Here is a 20,668-nt window from a genome sequence, read left to right as displayed (position 1 = left end):
TTGTAGGTATGAGTCCTCCTCTGTCACTAGGGCAAGAAAATTAAATAGATGACAGGACAGATCTTTAAAACCACAATATCTATGAACATGAGATCCTGCTATGTATATAAAGACAGTGATGATAGACATTATGTAAATATTCACTTGAAATAGGGCTTGTGGGCTCAAAATGCACCAGTACCAAGAGATTCTAAAATAAGGCTTTGTCTTTTAAGTAAACTTTGCTTTAGTATAAGAAAGAATACCATGAAGACTGAAAATCTCAAATCCTGTATTGAAACAATTCTAGTTATATAAACTATTAATAGGAACTCAATGATTTGTTAGAGCTATTGATGAACTGTTCCTCCAGCCTTGCTTTTCTACAGTCTGTAATCACTGGCTATTTACTCTTTGACCTAATAGCCATCATGCTTCTAGCCCAAATCTACTAATTATCTGACATTGGAAACATCATACCCTAGAAAAGATTCTAATAAAAACCAAGTTGTACTCTATATTGCACAGATTCATAATGTGCACATGTGTATGTGTGATTTATCCACGTACAATGTTAAAGAAATATCTGTGGGGAGGGGGCAGGAATAAGAGCCAGGGGGTATGAGTCACAGGCAGAGGAGAGAGCTAAATGCAAGGAGCAAATACAGGGATACCCACTCTTTTAAAGAACATACAGAAACTAAGGGTGAACAGGAAGGAGAGGCATTTACAGTTTGATATTGCCCATCTATATCATAAATAGCCCTGATTGAAAGCAGCTCCAATAATACACCAAATTCTATAAATCATTAATTTTCAAATCTCTCTCTCCCATTGGGGTAAATCTGCATTTGCTACGAGGCGAGAGACAGTTGTTTTATTTTGGCTGCTCAGAGCACAACCTTCTCTGAAAGCACATGAAGAGAGAAATTCCCTATCAGCCCCTGTTCTTCTTAGGGCTATGAATGACTTTGCCTCTATCTAAACCTGCTAAGGAAAGGCTAAGGGCATTTATCTTTTTCTGGTTCTAATATAAAATGAGAAATTTTGGATGATTTCATTTTTTTGTATCTGTCATCAGAGAAGTGGGGATGTTAATGCCCACCCTACAGAGGTTTTCTTATGGTACATCAAATAACATGTGGTCTAGCAGGTAGCTAAACTTCAGTAAAAGGTAATGATGATAGTGATAATGATCAGTGTCTCACGAGCCAGAGGTGAGTGAAAATGACCTGATTCCATCATGCTTGGAATCATCTAGTTCCATCTAAGTCTCTCTACTACCGAAAACCCTTACTGTAGATCGAGCCTGGGTCCATCTGAGGATTTGTGAAGCAACATTGGTTCCTCCAGAGCACCAGCTCAGGCTGACCTGGTAACCTCTTGATGTTACCACATTACTTATTCCTACTTCTTTTGTGAGGCATAGGAATAATTTTTGAAACAGTAGCGATAAAAAAAAGTTTCTGATGAAATAATGAGCCTTCCTTATTTTGAGCTTTCCTTTGATGCTTGCCACCTCCCTCCCATTGTGGCTCTTTGTCCACCATTGAAAAGGCCAGTGTCCTCAATTTGTGCCCAGCTGGAAAGAGAACACTGAGCCGAAGAGTGCAAAGAAGCAAAGAAATCACACTGAGATGATATTTTCCTTTATGAGACATTGCGGCAGTAATAACAGAGAGAATGTCTTATGAGCTGACTATCAGTTTCAAATACGGAAAATGTTTCCTGGCTTTGGGGCAGTCATTATGCCCTTACATTTTAGATGTCACTAACAAAGCAAGTGAGAGGTTTGTCCTATATAAATAACATATTTAACATAAAGAGAGAAAAGAAAAAGATAAAAATGACTGCTTCCTAAATCCTGATATGTACCAAGAGTCCTGCACATTTGGTAAGAGAGTCGCATTCTTGATCCTGATGCTTTATTCTTACCCCTCTCCAGTTCACTTTCTTTTTTTCATAATGTCTTGCTATTTTTGTCTGATTTTGATACCTTCTTTTATGTCTTTAATTACTTTCAGTATACTTATTTTGCAGTCCAGATTGTTCAATCACCTGAAGTTCTCAGAGGTCTAAATCTGCTGTTTGCTTTGTCTACTACTCTCACTCATGGCTTTTAGTTTTGTAACATGTCAGTACATCTTTGGCAGGGCTTTCTCTACAAGAAACCTAGGTGACCTATATGAAGCTGTGGCCCTCCAGCATATTTCTGGATTTGCTCCTGCCCAATGCCACAAGAATATTACCAGCTTGAGACCAAGTTTGATTTTAATTCTTCAGCTTAGAGGTCACTGAACTTGGTGGGTAGTAAATATGATAAACTTCCAAACCTGTAAAGCATAGTCACAAATTCTCAGGGGAGACTTTCTGAGAATTTCCCATCCATGGACCAAGAAAAGACAAGCACCCTGTGATAACAGATAGATTTATTTTCCCTAGGCCATCCTTTTAAGGGTCACAATTTTACATGGGGATTATCCGTTCCAAATTCCTGACTTTCATGGGCCCTGTCCCCATAAGGGGTTAAAACCTAATCCCTACGGTCACTGAGACTGGGAAGTGCTCCTCAAGGCAGATACATTTTCCATGGCTTACTCCTCTCATTTCAGTTCCCTCTTTGTACCTGAAACTTGGGGAGTTCTGTACTTGCAAACTTAGCCGGGTTTTTTTGGCCACGTAACGTGGCTTACAGTATCCCAGTTCCCCGACTAGGGATCGAACCCGGGCCCCAGCAGTAAAAGCGCCAAATCCCAACCACTGGACTGTCAGGGAATTCCCCTTAGCCATTTATTTAAAAGACTGTATGTTCTATTTTATTTGGAACATCTTAACATTTTTGGTGGAAGCGTTTTTCAGATACCTGTTCCACCATATGGCTGGAAATAGAACTATCAATTCATTCTTTGTGCTGCAGCCAGAGAGAATTTTTCAGCATACAAATTTGATTTTGTTATCAGTCTTACTTAAAACTGGAGTTGCTTCCCAATGATCTTAGGGTGGAAACTAAAATTCATAACCTACAAGACCCTGAATGGACATTACCTACTTCCCCATCCTCATGTTGCACCATATCCCTTCTCATTCTCTGTGTTCTACTTACACTAGGGTTCTTTCCAGTCCTAGAATGTACCTCACTTCTTCTTACCATAGCAACTTTGCACATTCTGTTCCCCCTTTCTTGAACACCCTCACGTTCCTCCAGTTCACTCACCCTTTAGATCTCAACGTAAATGTGCAATTGCTGTTGTCTAGGTAAGTTGTCTAGTTGTCTAATATATGTGTATATTGACCCAGGTACCCTCTACTTTATTACACCTATCAAAGTTGTGCTTTTACATTTATTTTTGTAATTATTTATTTAATGTCTTTCTCACCCACTGGACTTCAAGCTCTGTGAAGGCAGGTGTCATGTCTGTTCTTGTTCACCATTTTTATTAGTCAGTAAAAGTAACACTAGCTTCTACCTTCACACTAACACAAAAAAATCCTGAAATCTCAATAATTTCATAACATAAAATTTTACTTCTCATGCCATAGTCAGATGCAGAATAGCCAACTCTTCTCCAGCTGGACCCCAGAGACCCAGATTGTACCACCATCTTCAACATGTTGCCATCAAGGTCACAGTGGAAGGAAAAGAGAACAAAGGATCTTGTGGGAGATTCTTATGAGCCAGACCAGGCATGCATCACTTCCACCCACATTCCATTGGCGGGAACTCAGTCATAAGGCCCTATTACAAAAGAGCTGGGAAATATAGATTACCTATGTATTCAGGAAGAAGAGGAGAAAATGGTTATCAGTGAGGACTCAAGTCTCTGCCACACCATTGTATTTTCAGCAAAGAGCAGTTCCTGACAATAGGAAATTCTCAATAAACACAGATTGAATGAATCAACAAATGGATGAATGAATGGATGGAGGATGGATAGGTGATGGAGGGTGGAGGATGGATGGATGGTTTTGTTGTCAGTGATTCAGCTAGTCTGTAAGTTCTTTAAGCATAGAGACCATATCTATATTGTTCATCATGATAGAGAAGTTTGGGGCATATATTAGGAGCTCACACAAGAATAAATGATCCCCACTAGTTGGGAGATTTCGTGGAAGAGATGGACTCCTAGTGAATCTTTAAAGAGTATGGAAAAAATTGGAAAAGCAATTTAAGAAGTGAATTTATGAAGGAATAGATAGGGGGAAAAGTAGAAGAAAGGTTAATGTGAATATGGTTGAGAGTAAAAAGGGAAGGAATCAGTGGAGAACAGAGAACCTGAGAGGGTAATGCCTCACCAGGCTAGTGTCATCTAAACACCGTGTCTGCCAAGTCCCAGACTCCATCATTTTCTCTTTTGATGTATTATAGCCTTACACCTAGGAATAAGGGTGCCTCTTTAGTGAAATAGCACCTTTTCCCCTCCCATTTCGACCCTTAGTGTTTAAAATGAGTAAAATGTGCTCAGGAAGTATGTATTTGGATTGGTCAGAAGTTGGTACTACAGAAGGCAGTTTGCCCCTAACCATGCAGAATGGTAAACCACACTAGTTCCAGCCCCAGCTGTCAGGCCAGGATTTCGCCCTAGCCCTTCTCCAATCAATACATAGAACTGCCTGGTGCCATCGGGAAGGAGCTGTATTTTAAAAAATGAATGAAGTAGGACAGCCAAAATCTTTCCATTCTTTATGTTCTCCTCTGCTTTCTGCCCAGGAATGGGGACCCTTGAGAGCTGCAGGTGAGCTGTATGAGGGTGCCACCCTCCCCTGACCCGAGAAGGGGCCAGGGCTACAAAAGTAACCAGCCCTACATTACAGCTTCTGAAATGCACTGTCAGAGTTAGTGACAGGGGAGCCGCTCTACCTCTGGGGCTACAGCAGTGCAGTGAGCTTTAGTGGATCAATACTTTAGTCTTGTCATGCTAATTGCTCATTGGTTGACATTCATGATCCTTCCTTGCTCCCTCCCTATGTAAACTCTTTACAGCTGGAACAACGAGATGCAAAAATCCTGAGCCTTCAAAGCCAGCTCCTGAAGAAGAGAGAGGGCCTGGCAGCTGAGGTATGGTGCTCCCCCATTTTCTTGCCCCCCCTTAAAAAAGCTTCATGTGTTTCTGCATGTCATGGTGTGATAGGGAGACGCACGAAAAAATGCCTGGGGTTAACACGCCTGCAACAAGTAAATGGTATTACCTTTTCAGAACAAAACAGTATCTCCTCTCCTTCCACTCCTCTTCCACACCCGTCCCCCTCAAAAAACCCAGAAAATAGAAAAATACCCACCCTTTCTATGAGTTTGGTTTTGGTCCTTCTTCTGTTTTGGTGAATCGTTCACCTTCCACCAGCTCACAATGAACATGTATCTGTACTGTCCTCTTTGCTCCCTGACTAGGGCATGTCAGACCGAGCTGCCGTGTATGTGTGTGTGTGTGTGTGTGTGTGTGTGTGTGTGTGTGTGTGTGTGTGTGTGATCACGCCTACCATATTGGCTTCCTGTCCCTGGAACATCAGCTTTTCTAGCTGGCTGAGCCTGTCCCCACAACCACTGTTGCCACTGAGACCACACCAACTCCTACCCTGTAAGCTTCAGGCCTGTGCTATGCAGGGTTTTGTTAAGCCGTTTAGTATTAATTGATTTTTTTTCCATTTTTTTCTTTCTTTCCCTGGGCGGGTCAATAGCTGGATGCTTCAGGAGCAGAGGATCTATCAGCTGCAGACCAAGCATAGGGAGACGCAGGCAGACCTGGAACAGAAACCCGGCCAGCTCCAGCCGCTCCAACAGTACTTGGTAGCCAGACAGTCGGCAGCAGGAAGTATGCCACGGGCCACGAGGCAGGAAATGACCCAATCCTCGAGGTCTGGTAAGTTTCCTCACTTTTGGAAAGTAAGGCAAATGATAACCAAGCCTGTTTTTCCTTTCTTGAAAGAGTCAGCAGCATTTCTGCTGATTTCAGTTAATGAGTTAAAGATCAAAATCGGGATGCCCCCCACAGATCTGCGAGGATGGAGGGGTTGTGAGGGAAGAATGGGAGTTTGCGGGATAGATGAGGGCTAACCAAACTCTGATCCTATGGTGAGCCACTGCAGCCAAGCAGATGTCCTGAGTATCGATCCCTGCATCTTATTGATTTCCTCTTGGGGCCAAGAATGGGGTGGACCTACGGAGGACAAGAGGAGAACCGACACCCTCCCAGAGGGCCATGCAACCGTAATCAGTGATAACGGTGTTAAGTGGTCAGCCTGGAGATGAGGTTTGCTCAGATCTATTGATCTGCACTCCCCTGAGATATAAATCCTTCTGAATTCGCTTCCGTGGATATAAGTATTTATAATTAAAATAGCCTAGGAGCCTCTTACAGGCACAGGGAGAGTGGCCCATCCCAGGGTGGGGTTTGATATCAGTCTCTTCCCTCTCCCTACTTTGTGCACTCTTCCCACTCTCTTGCATCTGTTTTTACATCTCGTTGTCTCTTTTGAACCCTATTTTGCTCACCCTCTGAGTGACAGGCACAATGTCTCAGACTATCAGAAACTGGGAAAAATCTATTCTTTCTGAATGCAGCCTCCGCCTGAGGAAGGAGTGCCGCTCTCCCCAGTCAAGGCTATAGTTTCTGCATTCAGGAGCCTGGACTCAGAAAGGAATGGGCTGTTTGGGGAGTGGGGACAGTGAGGGGAAGACTTCTTTCGTTGTTGCTTTGTTCTTGCTTTCATTGGGGCATCAGATTGGTTTCAGTAACAAACAGCTTTATCGCCCAAATGTGTTAACCAATGCCAAGACCCTGTGTTGCCTTGCTCGCTATGTTAAATCTGGGAGGATAATTTGAAGGGCCCCACACTCCCGTTTCTCAGCACCTCATAAATCTAAGCTCACATGAAGTGAGCAGAGCATCCCTTACCCAAGGGAAAAAGGAAGGATGCTGAGGACTTATTTAGGAGCAAAGCCCTTGAAGCCAGCCAGCAAGAACAAAACCATTGACCAAATCTTTGTCCACTGAAAGGACAACCTTATAGAGGATTGGAACTATTCAGCTTTAATGTTTAAAAATTTGGGTGGCAAGGAGAATGGTCTTTCAAATCATTTGCTGTGCTCCCTAAACCTACCATCTGCTTTGGTGTCCAGGATACAAATCTGTTCTTTCTGAATCCATCATCTGCTTTGGTGTCCAGGATACAATCTTTTCAGTTTTGGAACTTCTGACTACTTCCATCAGGTGTCTGCCTTGCTTCAGTGCTTAAACCTTGAACTGTGTGTCTTTGTGCTTCTGCCTCAGCAGGTTTCATTAATTTGTAATTGATGCCTACAGAATTGTTTAAGGACTTCTGGATTTTATGCTCGTCGAGGGTGTGTGTTAGGGTGTGTATGCACTGTCTAGGATGTGGGGCGAATTCACTGGGTTTTGCTTCTCCTTATTTTAGAATGTTTAGTCACTCTGGTCCATCTGTGTGAGTTAATAAATGTATGTCTGTGTATCTCTGTGCTGGTGTCTGTACTTGGGAAGCAGTGAACATAAGCAGGTTAGAGCAATGCCCCACATTTCTCTACCATTTGCATTAACTGTGTCTTCCCCAGATACATATTAAGCTTTGCTATTTTTTTCTTTATATTCAGAGGTGGTAGTTTCAGAACTCAAATCTAGCTCATTTGTCTCTTTTAGCAAATGATTGAGGGTTAGGGATTATTCCAATTGGCAGTCAAGGGTCAGTATTTTGGACTCCACTTGGCTTAGATAATTTATATAGAATAAAATCTAATAGGTATAATCACAGTAGCCTTGGCTTAAGAATGTTTCTAAGCATACTTGAGACTGATAAACACTTCAAGCTAAAAATGGAAGAATGTTCCGGTTAGTGACTTGTATGCTTCTGTGGTAATGGAGAGAATTGGAATGCAGTTCTCTTTGTTTGATTTATATGGCAACACCCAGAATGTGAAAGGTGTATTTTACTGTAGAAATAAACTTTCAACATTGACCTAGAGAACAGAAGACCCAGGCTGGTACTTAAATCCTTCTCTGCTAGGTTATAATGAAAAGCATAATTTAAAAGAATAGATTTTTTTTTTAGGAAGAAAAACCCTGACATTGGTGTCTTTCTCCCATTGTTTGCAATATTTGTCAACATGTGCTTGCATGATTTCTCTGAAAAACAAGCTTATTTGGAGAAAATGATCTAAGTTTTAGAATTGAATACGCTTCACTAATTAAATGAGTTTTCTTGTGATCTTAGTGCCACTAAATCTAAATAGCACATAAATTAATTCATTGCTGTCTTGTGCTACTGTTTCTACAGGTCGTATTTGAAAGCTTGTTGCCAGCCATAGGGAAATGATTTTATTATGGAATCATCTAGTGGCTTAGGATAACAATCTTCAGTGTCTGCTCTTGTAGGAATTTAGCCCCTGTGTTATAGATATAGTCATATGCTATATTTGCCTTTTATGTTTTACTACATAATGATATATTTTTCAGTCCCATTTTCCTAATAGGTTTTACATTCAACATATTTTATAATGCAAGGATAGAAATATTTCACTGTTGTTTCTATATTCATTGTGTAGAATATAATGATATCAATATTTCACTGTTATTTCCACGAAACCATGTATGTATCACGTTTCAAGCCTTTCTGAACATCTTGACATACTCATTTGATCCTTAGAGCAAACTTAGGAGACAAGTTAGAGCAAGAGTCATTATCTCCATTTTACCAATAATAAACATGCACAATGTGAGGCAGATATTTGTGTCAGACTTGGGCCTATGACCTGAGGCTATGGGCTCCTGGTCAAGTGCTCTTTGTAAAACTGCCTGCTGCTGCCATTAATGTTTAATAAAATTTTAGCATATTCTGTATTTCCAGCACCTATTACAACCACTGACATGCATATAAGGCAAATGTTGGTCGATCTTAATTGATCATTAGTATTCTACTCATGCAAGAAAAGGTTACAAGTAAGTATTTCAGGCATCTTTCTTCGGCCTTTATCATACCACAAGTAGCTGCAGAATCCAATGTCATGACAAATCTTTTTTGTTAGCCTGAGAAATTCTGTGAATTATTAATATGTCTAATCAATAAGCTTGCTCCCCAGAAACATGCCCCTGTCAAAACATAGTGACTATATATTATTTACTATAAGTCACTGTATTTCACAAAACCATTGCACACATATTTAGTCTTCATACCTACCAACATTTGCTTTTAAAGAAACATTATGTAAAATTTGAAGCATCTAGATGAAGTGCTTAAAGTCAAGCATAAACTTTTCCTCTTCCTGAAGAAAGCACTGCTCCTTCCCTCAACCTTCTCACCAGTTCAGGGATTCTTAACCTTCTCTGTGCCATGAATCCTACTGCCAGTCTGCCATAGACCTGAAGCCTATGGACCTCTTCTCAGAATAATGCCCTTAAATATATGAAATAAACTATATAGAATTACAAAGTAAATTAATTTATATTTAAATTCAGTTATCAAAATATTAAAATCAATTAAATATTAAAAACAATTTTTATGTTATATGTGTACTTTTTATTAACATGTTGATAGTTCCAGTGATGGATCTACAACTATAATTTTAAGGTGGTGATAAGAATAAGAGATATTTTGAGATTACCTACAACAATACATGATATGGCTGTAATATGAAAATAGCTGTAACCATTACTGTGGTTTGTTTCCTACAGTTATAATTGAAGGAAATGGTAAATTGTTCAATATTAGTGAAAATAAAGGTGTGATTTTTTTTCCCCATCCAAGTTCACAGACCCACTGAATTCTATCCATGGACTCTTTAGGAATCAGTGGATGCCAGGTTAGGAACCCCTACTCTAGCCAGTTCCTACTCATTTTTCAAAACTCAACTGAAGCATCATCTCATGTAATGAACTTCACCAACCCTCCCCCAGATGGAGTTAGCTGCCACTCTTCTGTGCCCCAAGAGAACCCACAACCTCTCTAACCCAACACTTAGCACAGCACAGGGTCTGCATCAATTTACTTGTCTGTCCCTCCCAAAGAGTACACATTCTTGAAGCCATGGGTCATGGCTTATATTAACACTACCCAGCACAACGTCTGGCACATGGCAGCGGTTCATTCGATATTGAAAAGGAAGAGGAAGGAAAATTCAATGAGGAGGAAGCCATAAGTCACAGAAAGTTAAAATTAACAAAAAATTAAAGTCAGTAGCTTAAATGTCTGCTTGAATCAAATTTTCCATTAATGGCACCTTCATATCCCAGGTAATAAAGATGTGGATGATGTTCTGCTTCCCTTTTAGTGCAACTCGCAATTTATAGCCTCCTAAAAAATCATAATCCCATACTGAGGGGCTAATAATAATAATATCCCAGTTTCAGACCTGTTTTTTTCCTTTTAGGTTCTCATTAATACAGACAAGGGAAAGAGTCTGTAGGGACATTGAGAGAAAGGACTTTCTTCACACCTTGAGCTTTTAGGGCTTTATCAGTCAAATTTAAAAAGCCAAGAAAAGTGATTTTGATTTTAAGGCACATATACAAATGCGTAAATTCTCCCTAAAACCATGTGTACTTGAAAATGATTGTTAAGATTTCCTTGAAAAATAGAATACTACTAATAAAACCCTCAAGTTCTTAGCACAAATGCTTTGTGTAGGATAAGCATAGATGCTTATTCACAGGAAGGTACCCTTTTAGACATGCACTCAACTTCTTAATATTAATGTCACATAAAAATCAGCATTTATTCATGCATATTAATGTTGTATGCACCTCTTCTTTCCCAATAATAAATACTTGCCGTCCCTACCCAAATGAATGGACATTTACATATCAATGTGAGGCTGCATATTTCTTGGGTACAAGTTGATTTTGATCTACAATGGACTTGTTTATTATAGGAAGAAGAGGATAGAGATCGAAATGGAGATAAAATTGGAAAAAAATTTATAACCATTTTTATTGTCTAGTAGCTGTTTTCCATTCAATATTTTTGTGCACGAATGCATATTGAACCTGAGTCTTTGATTACCAGTTCAATAGCTTTCAATACACCTCTCTCTATAGAATATCTTATTGAAATATACTAGTCAACCCAAAATTTAGATTACAAAATTGAATCTGAGTTAATATAGAGTCCTAAGATCTTGACTCGGATAAAGCTTATATCACACCATCCTTTAAAAAGACACTGACCCATGTGCACTACATGTATTCTACAAGTGATATCTTCTCAGGGTCATTGGTGACTGTCCACAGAGCAGACGCCTAAATATCCTTGTGGACCTGACTCCTATTACAGCATTCACCTACTTTCACCCACTGAAGCAGAAAGCTGAAAAAGTAGTATTCAAAGTCCTTTATTCCTAAACAGAGTGTTGGTGGAGCAAAGGAAAAAGATTGGACAATGACTCTGACGACAGATAGGGAGAAGTAGCTCGCGGTGGAACTAGGGCTCAGAGGATTAGTCTCAAAGCGGCAATCCATATTTGAGCCTCTTCATCTTTTGAAAGGAAGTTCCCACGTAGCCTTAACTGATATTCTTATCTCTAGGTTTCGAAAGATACATTGCTTATTGCATGCTCTTTTAACCTTTACCTACCTGCTTCTCTCTGATATTATCATTCTCCTCTTTCATTATTATTTCTCTCACTTCTGCTCTCCTTACTCTTTTGAAACATTTTATATTTTGAGTTAACTGTTACTTTAAATTTACCGATTTGGCATATAACCCTTGAGCTCTTCAGGAGAAAAGCCTACCCAAATCTAAAAGGGGAGAAATATTTTTAGCAGGCAGATAAATTGCTCTAAATACACAGAAAAACATTTGCTAAGACTTGTTTTGTAAATAAATATAGGCATTCATAGTTGATATGATTATGTTAGAATTACAGCAAGAATTTGATATTTATACTCACCCTTAATTTATGCAATGCCGTCTTCAAGGCAGGAAGGAAAATATGGCTCTCGAAACACAAGTCAAACAAGCAGACTGGGAAAGAAAGCTTAAATAATATACTATATAACAAAAATTTATTTAAAAGAAAGAAAGACCTGGACAAATAGACTGTTAACAGAATCATAGCTTGCAATAAAGAGATTGCATAAAGCAATTGGCTTATGAATTTAATAATCAATAGAAGTTATTTTCAATCATCCACATTTTAAATACTATTTGAAAATTATAAATATTTTAAAAATAGAAAAATATTTTTAAAACAGAACATTGTAAATATTTTCAAAACTATTCTCAGTAATTATCATCTATTAAATGTAAGCTCTGTGTCTAATAATACAATGAATCAGATGTGAAGAGAGAAAAACTGAGAGTATGTAGAGGATAATGGAGTCAAGAGCAGGAAGCAGCTTTGGGGATGGATAAAGGACAAATCATTCCAGACAAATGTGATCACTCTTTTAAATCGCATTATGAGATTAATGGATGAAGGGAATGCACTAGAGGTAATATATATGGATTTTACTAAAGCATTTGATACACTGCTCCATGAATTTCCACTTGCAAAATTAATTCAAATTGGGTAGAATATGTGCATGGTCACATAGATTGAAAATTGGCTGAAGGACCATAAACAAAGGGTAACGACAAATGGTGGTCCCTCACGTTTAGGTGGGAGACAGTGTCCAGGACAACCCTGAGGACTGATGCCCACTTTAGTATCATATAACCACCTCACTAATGATCTGGGGAAAGGGAAGGAAATTAAAGAATGTGCAGAGTTTGACATAGGAAGTGTCACAAACCATGATACAATTAGAGCACAAAAATGAGTTAAAAATAAAAGTGGAGAGTAAAATTAAACATAGGTGATACTTAACCTCTTCTCACAACTAAAAGAACAAAGGATTACTAGGAATATAGTTATATACAATTTTCATTTTAATTGTTAAAACACTGATTAGGGAAAGTCCATTTAAAACCATACTGTCATTAAATAGGGCGGTTCTTTATTCAGTTAGAATGTGAAATGTTATGCTCCTGGTTGCTCCAAATTTGAATTCATATAAAGAATTCATAGATAGGTTGGAGGGACAAGAGATTGATCTCTGAGAAAAGAATTTAATTATATCCACTTAAGTGCAGAACTACTAGGGTATCAGTAATTTCCCCAAATACCTGGTGAGTTCAGAGCAAATAAGCACCTTGAATGAACTTTGGCTCACTATAAGAATTTTTCTGATATAAATGTCTCCAAATACCATTTTGATAACTTCCAGGACAACTTTACTATTATTTCTGATGTTGTAGTTGGAATTGTTGAAACCATATAAAATGTCATTGTTTAGAAACAGAGTGAACTCTTAAAAAGTGGACTGGATGAAACTTGATTTTCCTTTAACACAGAGCAGGATCTTATTTATAATCAAAGCCCTTTCACATTCACCATCTCATCAAATCCTCTTAGCCACACTGGGAAGGGAGGTATTATCATCCCCAAATTACAGATGTGGATATTGAGGCTCAGAAAGGATAAGTGACTTGTCCAAGACTATGCTATTAATAAATGACAGAATCATTTCTAAAGCCCACATTTTGTGGACACCTAGCATTGGGATCTTTCCACTAAACAACACTGTTTCCCACGCGTATACCATGAAAGAGACCATCTCAAAAGCCATATACCAGGATCTGACCTTGACTTTGTTCATCCCGTGCTGAGTTAGAAAACATTATGGAAAGGACCTAGCATGGAATCTGGGACATGGAAGTCAATAATGTTTAGCTCCTTTTCTTTGCTTTTTACCCTATTTACAATTTCTTCCTTCAGCAAAGAGTTATCAAGTACCTAATGGGTGCTGGGCACTGTCCAGCTGTGCACATCTTAGTTTTTCTTCTTAATCATCTTGGTCTTCCTCTTAAGCTCAGGTCTCCCAAGTTCACCAGAAACTCCATGAGAGAAGACCCTGTGTCTGCCTGTTCACTGCAGTGTCCCCAACACCTAGCAAATACTCAAAATATACTTCCTGAGTTAGAGAGAAAACATTCAGCCTCCCGCCTCCAAAGCTCCCCTGAGCTTTGGCGAGGCTTGTGTGCCTGCTTAGTTCCTTCCCACAGCATCAAATAAAATGGCCCACAAGCCACTGCACACACTGAAAGAGTGGGAAAAAAGTCCTGGATAGGGGCATGAGGAAGCTAGATAATGAATGCATTTGTCAAGTTACTTTTTCTTCTCTTGCACCAAATCACCCCAAGGGCCTATATTGCCATGACTGATAACAAGCCAACCACCATGCTAAAGTAGTTGGCTACTGGGACATCCTTTGCTGAATAGTAAGAGACAGACATTCTGCTTCTCCTATGCCCATAGCCCAGCTGCTTCACAGAAAGCCCTGCAGAGGCGTGGCAGGAGCCCACTGCTTTGCAGCTTCTGGATAATCTTCCTTCCTGCAAATTTGGAAGGAAAGCCTTCATTATAGAAACACTTGGCACTTCTTTGGTGAATAGGCCAAGCCAAGGACACAGCAAGGGACACGTAGCCCAGGTAGAGATGCACAACATGGAAGCCCCCATGCATAAAGCCATGGCCAGGGTAAGGACCTGACCAGGGTCACCTCTCCTGCTGTGTCTGCAGTCAGTTCACATTCCCACTAAACAAAGGCAAAAGATGCACATCTGCTCAATGCCTGCCCTTTACCCAACGCTGCCTGGGAATGTATTACATCACAGATATTTCCACCCACAATTGAATTAGTTATATTATTTTCAAAAAGAATACCTTTGTCATTTCTAACCCTCTTCTTCTGCATTAGGCGTATTACAGTTGGGTGAGTGCACCTGAAGTCTTCAGTGAAGTGTCAGGTGTAATTTAGCACTGGGAGATGAATTATGGGATTGCCCTTTAGGAAAAGGCTGGGAGCTCAGCCCTGCCTGTCAAATAGGTCCCTGCCTTCTAGCGGACTCTGCAGGTGAATGAATCAGTACTTGGCATATCAGCATTTCATAGAGCCTCCATGCTAATGTCTTTTTGAAATGAAACCGAGAAAGCTGTTAACCTCAGTTAGCCAAGTGTCCCCTCTGTGACCGGGATAAATCATCAGTGTAGAGGCACAGAACTCTGTTCTTATGCTTTGGGGAATGAGAGCCAGGGCTGTGGAGAAACGGGTGGAGAGGGCCTCCAACTCTCAGAAAACTGAGGATGTTTATCTCCCTTAAAAGGGAAAATGAATATTACTTCTCCTTGCCTCCTGATTTAGCTGTTCTAAAAGTATTTTGAATAATTTGATTCAATTAGATAGCATATCCTTACTTATCCTTTTTCCAAGCCTTTGATCCCTCCTCAGTGAAGCCCCCCAAATATTTATATTATACTGTATATAATTACATTACAATATATGTGTGTATATGTATGTGTGTATATACATATTTATATATAAATGTGTATTAATCATATAATAGAAAATAATATGAGTAATATGTGTTTTATCATAATATATAATAACATATTATATAATTGATATATTAATATTATGTGTATATAGGAACTCCTGGAATCTCTCGCAACTGAAAATCTGGTCTTAACTGCCAGAGTAGCTATGGTCAGGTGACTAGGGATTCTCTATTCCCTACTAATTCTTGACTATTTTTCCATGGTTCAGGTTCAAACAACATCCATACAGAATCCTCACATCAACCTTGTGAGGCAGGAGTCGTTTCTGTTTTTACATTTGAAGAAACTAGGGTGCAGAGAAGTTAAGGGAGGCAAAACTTAGGGTCAAACCCAGGCCTTCTGTCATCTGTTCCTCAGTCAGTAGATGCCGTGCAGCCATCAGTGGCCACCTTCCCTCGTGGTCTAGCGGTTAGGATTCAGTGCTCTCTAGCCATCAGTGGCCAGATGCGGTACTGGAATTCTTTCCCCACAAACAGATACAAATAGATATGACCTAGGCTTGCAGCCTCCTTTTTTTTTTTTTTTTAATTTTTATTTATTTATTTATTTATTTTTGGCTGTGTTGGGTCTTCGTTTCTGTGCAAGGGCTTTCTCTAGTTGTGGCAAGCGGAGGCCACTCTTCATCGCGGTGCGCGGGCCTCTCATTATCGCGGCCTCTCTTGTTGCGGAGCAGAGGCTCCAGACGCGCAGGCTCAGTAGTTGTGGCTCACGGACCTAGTTGCTCCACGGCATGTGGGATCGTCCCAGACCAGGGCTCGAACCCGTGTCCCCTGCATTGGCAGGCAGATTCTCAACCACTGTGCCACCAGGGAAGCCCGCAGCCTCCTTTTTATCTTGAAGGCTCTTGACTGCTTCCTTCTCCAGGTGTCCCTAAAGGAAGGCTATTTGATTACTACATATGTCTTCAGCCCTTGGTATTTACAATCAACTGTACAATTGCTTTTATTAGTTCCAGTGTGCCATTATTCCCCTTCTCACTTCACCTGCCTGAGCTATGTGAGCTAGACGAGGGGGAGATGACTGAAGTTAAGGCCCATGACATTGAGTGTTCCAGAGGAGCATGGAGCAAGATGCTAGGAGGTTTCTCAATCAGCAGAGAAACAAAATAGGTTAAGTGGGCTGGAAGGTTTTTAGAATACTTACAGATTCATGGTAAGATTTACTCTCCAAAATTTCTTGCATCCTAGAAAAAAATTTTAAAGCATAAATTATAAAAATGGTAATAGAATGTTCATAAGCATTCAAGTGTTGTACTTGGAAAAGAAGCTTTCTTGCGTGCTCCCATCAGTCTTTGGTTGGAGAGAGGAGGGATCAGAATGGGAAGGAAACTGGCTTGTGTGGACAGAGTTCAAACATTGATGGGATACAAGATAAAAAAAATGTTTCAAGTCCACCATTGGGTGCAACTGCATCATTTTACAAAAGTGAAAACTGAGTATCTGAAGGGTTAACCAGTTTGCCCAAGGTCACAAAACTTAAGTTGAAGAATTAGGACTTGAATGCAGGTCTTCTGGTGGGAAGCCAGCAGAGGTGGTCTAGAGGCTTGCTTTCCTTTGTTGAAAATCTCACGTGACAGTCCCAAAGGAAAGATGAGACAATGACCATCCAGTGTTACTTATTCTCAAAAGAGGACAGCCTTTATTTCCAGGCCTGTTTTTCACTTTTGTTTACCCAGGCCCAGGCCCTGCCCACCCACTACCATGCCACACCCCCACTAGCCTTCCCTGACCTCCCCAGATAAATTTAACCATGCCTTTCCCCACGCTACATTTCTAACTTTGAGCAAACCTCTGTAGTTGCACATATCCCCAGATTATAATTTATTTATTTGTTTTTTCTACAGGCTGTTAAGTTCATGTGAACTTATTTACCTCTGCATCCTCTTATAGCTGAAAAATGACAGGGACTTCATAAATGTTAGTTATGTTGAATATCATTTTCTTTCTAGCAAACTGAAGTGGTCAGGTAATTTCCATCTGAGTTTCACATAATCTGGCAACGACAAAGATTGATTTCCTGGGCCCTCGTGTTGCGGTTTGAAGGTTCATAACAGCTTCTGCTCATTCCCTTGGCCTCTGTTTAAAGACTGATCAGGATAGAAAATAATTTGCAAGTTTTTCTTATACTTATGACTAAATAGTATTGCCAGTGATTCAGAGACCACCAAAGTGTGGTTTTTTCCTCAAAATTGAGATTACATTAATTTTTATTTCAGATTGAGCTACATCTCCTTGAATTTCCTTGGCATCACTTGAACAATAAAGGGCCAAAGGAAAGGAGGGGAAATATGAGAAAATTCACCATTTGTTTAGAACCTGAATTGCTGAGAGCTGATTATATTCACAAGATTAACACAGGTCTCTCCCCATCACTAATGATGTAGAGAAGTGTATGTTCTCCTAGCCTGCATCCTTGATCCAATAAGAAAACCTATGTTGAGGGAGAAATCTCATACCAACCTCTTCATTCTCCATACAATACATGCTGGGGAAACTTTTCTCCCAAAGGAACTCTACATCCCTTCTCCTTTGGTTTCAGCAGAGGGACCACACTCAGTCTTTTTAAGGATCCCTCAGGTGAAGGATGCAAGAAGAAAAAGAAATTTGACTAACACTGTTGGAGGCTGGGAACCTGCAGAAATTTGGAACTGTTTTTACTTTCTCAGTTGGGCTTTACTAACATCAAAGGTTGGCAAACTACAGCACATGGTCCAACCACCTTTTTTTGGTAAAGCTTTGTTGCAGCCCAGCCATACCCTCTCATTCACATAATGTCTGTGGCTGCTTTCATGATACAATGGCAGAGCTGAGTAGTTGTGACAGAGACATTCTGACCAACAAAGGCTAAAATATTTACTATTTGACCCTTTACGGAGAAGAAGTCTGTTGGTCCCTGCCAAGATTATCAGCCCTGAGCAGAGAAAAGAGGTAAGAAATCTAAATGAAAGCACAATCTGAATAAGGAGTTTATTAAAAGTTGGACCTAAAGCCAGCATTGTAAAATAGTTCAACTACTAGTCAGGACTCTGTTCAGGTGCAGGTGATAGAAACAACAGTGGCCTAAAAGAAATAGGTTTTATTTCCCTCACACAAGAAGTCTAGGTGGTTGCTGGCATTGATTCAGCACCCAACACTATCATCAAAAAACTGGGCCTTTTCTATCTACTTCATCAGAACTAAAGATGCTGAGATCTTGGCTGTTCTTCATATTGGTTGCAAGATGGGTGCTATGGCATCAACCATCATGTCCATGTTCAAAGAAGGAAGAAGAGGCAAAAAGGAAGAAGGATCATGCCCTCTGCCTGTTCCTTTCCACCTGGAAATGAGAGGGTTTCCCAGAAGCCCCTCTCCCACCCTTTCAGCAGATATCTGCTTATACCCCACAGCCAGACAAGTCACATATCCACCCCTTCTGCCTGGAAGGTTGGGAAAGCAAGTACTATCTACCACTCCAGACTCTGTGTTGGGAGGTTGCAAGAGACAGGGGATTGGGAATGGCTTTGGGGTAGCCAATCAACAGTGCCTTCCATAGACAGTTTTTCTCACTTTAGGTCTGTAGGCATGGAAGGGATGATCAATGAAGAATATTTATTAAGTGACTGAACATACAGAAAGTTAAGTTGATTATTTCCTTTCCTCCATATTAAAGAAGCTATATCCAGACAGGAATTGAAAAGCCTTGTCTAAAGATACTCCCAAGGGGGAATTCCCTGGTGGCGCAGTGGTTAAGAACCTGCCTGCCAATGCAGGGGACACGGGTTCAAGCCCTGGTCCAGGAAGATCCCACATGCCGCGGAGCAACTAAGCCCGTGCGCCACAACTACTGAAGCCTGCACGCCTAGAGCCCGTGCTCCGCAACAAGAGAAGCCACCGCAGTGAGAAGCCCGCGCACCGCAAGGAAGAGTAGCCCCCACTCACTGCAACTAGAGAAAGACCATGTGCAGCAACGAAGACCCAATGCAGCCAAAAATAAATAAATAAAATTTAAAAAAATAAAGGTACTCCCAAGGATCTCTCATGATGACAGAAAAAGAGCTGAGAAAAGGGCAGGTGGATGCTATTGGTGAATGGCAGGACAGATGACACCTTTTGTGTTTGCTCACCACATGGTTCTAATTGAACTGGCAAAGGGTAATTTATGGCTCATCTTAGGTACAGGCTCTACCTTGGAATTTGTGTTGGGGTTAAAAAGTGTTTGCCCCATTTCCTATAACAATGTGAACATACCTGCTTGTTGATAAACATTATACTAGTTCCTTTAAATATACCAATAAAATAATGAGATAAGGTCAAAATCTTTAGATTGGCTTAGTCTCATCTAACTATGAAATTGTAAGGAAATCTCTCCTGTTTTTTTAAGCTTACTACTTACAAAGCTATGTATTTGTGGTGTATATTCAAATTTTATTTATAATAGATAACCTCAAGAGTGGAAGAGTTATAAGTTTGAAACACATTGCATCGATACTATCTTAGAGACTTTTGTCATTGTTATAGCCATGTCAGTTTCATCTCTTCATCTATAAACTTAGGAAATGTTGCCAGATCTCACCTCCTACACAGACAACCAGAGGACAGAAATTAATCATAGCTCTACAGGGATTTAGTTCTACCAGGTGAGTTTTTCTGTGATTCTATTAGGGTAATAATTTAAAAAACAAAACAGGTTGCTTGCTTTTTCAGGGTCTAACCAGGAAAATGAAGCACTTCACGTATTTACAACAGAGGGAATTTAATGCAGGGAATTACATGGGGGAGCTGAGCAGCTGGTATGGGTGGTGAAGTTAACAACAGTAGGAAGCCACTACCTTCCCACAGAGACAAGAGGGGAAGGTGGTGCTACCAGAATCCAGGGGCCAGGGTCCCCTCACAGAAACTGGAATCCTGTTAGGCCTACGGGTAGAGCCAGAGCTGCAGAGGAGATAGAGTTGCTGCTGGAATGTATCTCAAAGCAGAGGGAAGGGGGGAAATGTGCCTGGTTTCTCCCTCCCTCTCGCCATTCTCCTTCCAGCTCCTCCCATCGGACAAACCTCGCTGGTAGCCAGTTAACTTTGGAGTCTAGAAATGCAGCCTGCGGGACTTCCCTGGTGGTCCAGCGGTTAAGAATCTGTCTTGCAATGCAGGGGACGCCAGTTCAATGCCTGGTCGGGGGACTAAGATCCCACATGCCATGGGGCAACTAAGCTCACACGCCGCAACTACTGAGTATGCGTGCCACAACTAGAGAGCCCGTGTGCCGCAACTACAGAGCCCACATGCTCTGGAGCCTGCACGCCACAACTAGAGAGAAACCCGCACACAGCTACAAAAA

Source organism: Eubalaena glacialis, chromosome 18, assembly GCF_028564815.1.
Source record: "Eubalaena glacialis isolate mEubGla1 chromosome 18, mEubGla1.1.hap2.+ XY, whole genome shotgun sequence".
Lineage (NCBI taxonomy): Eukaryota > Metazoa > Chordata > Mammalia > Artiodactyla > Balaenidae > Eubalaena > Eubalaena glacialis.
The sequence above is the reverse complement of the archived record's forward strand: the minus strand, read 5'-3'. Positions refer to the sequence as shown.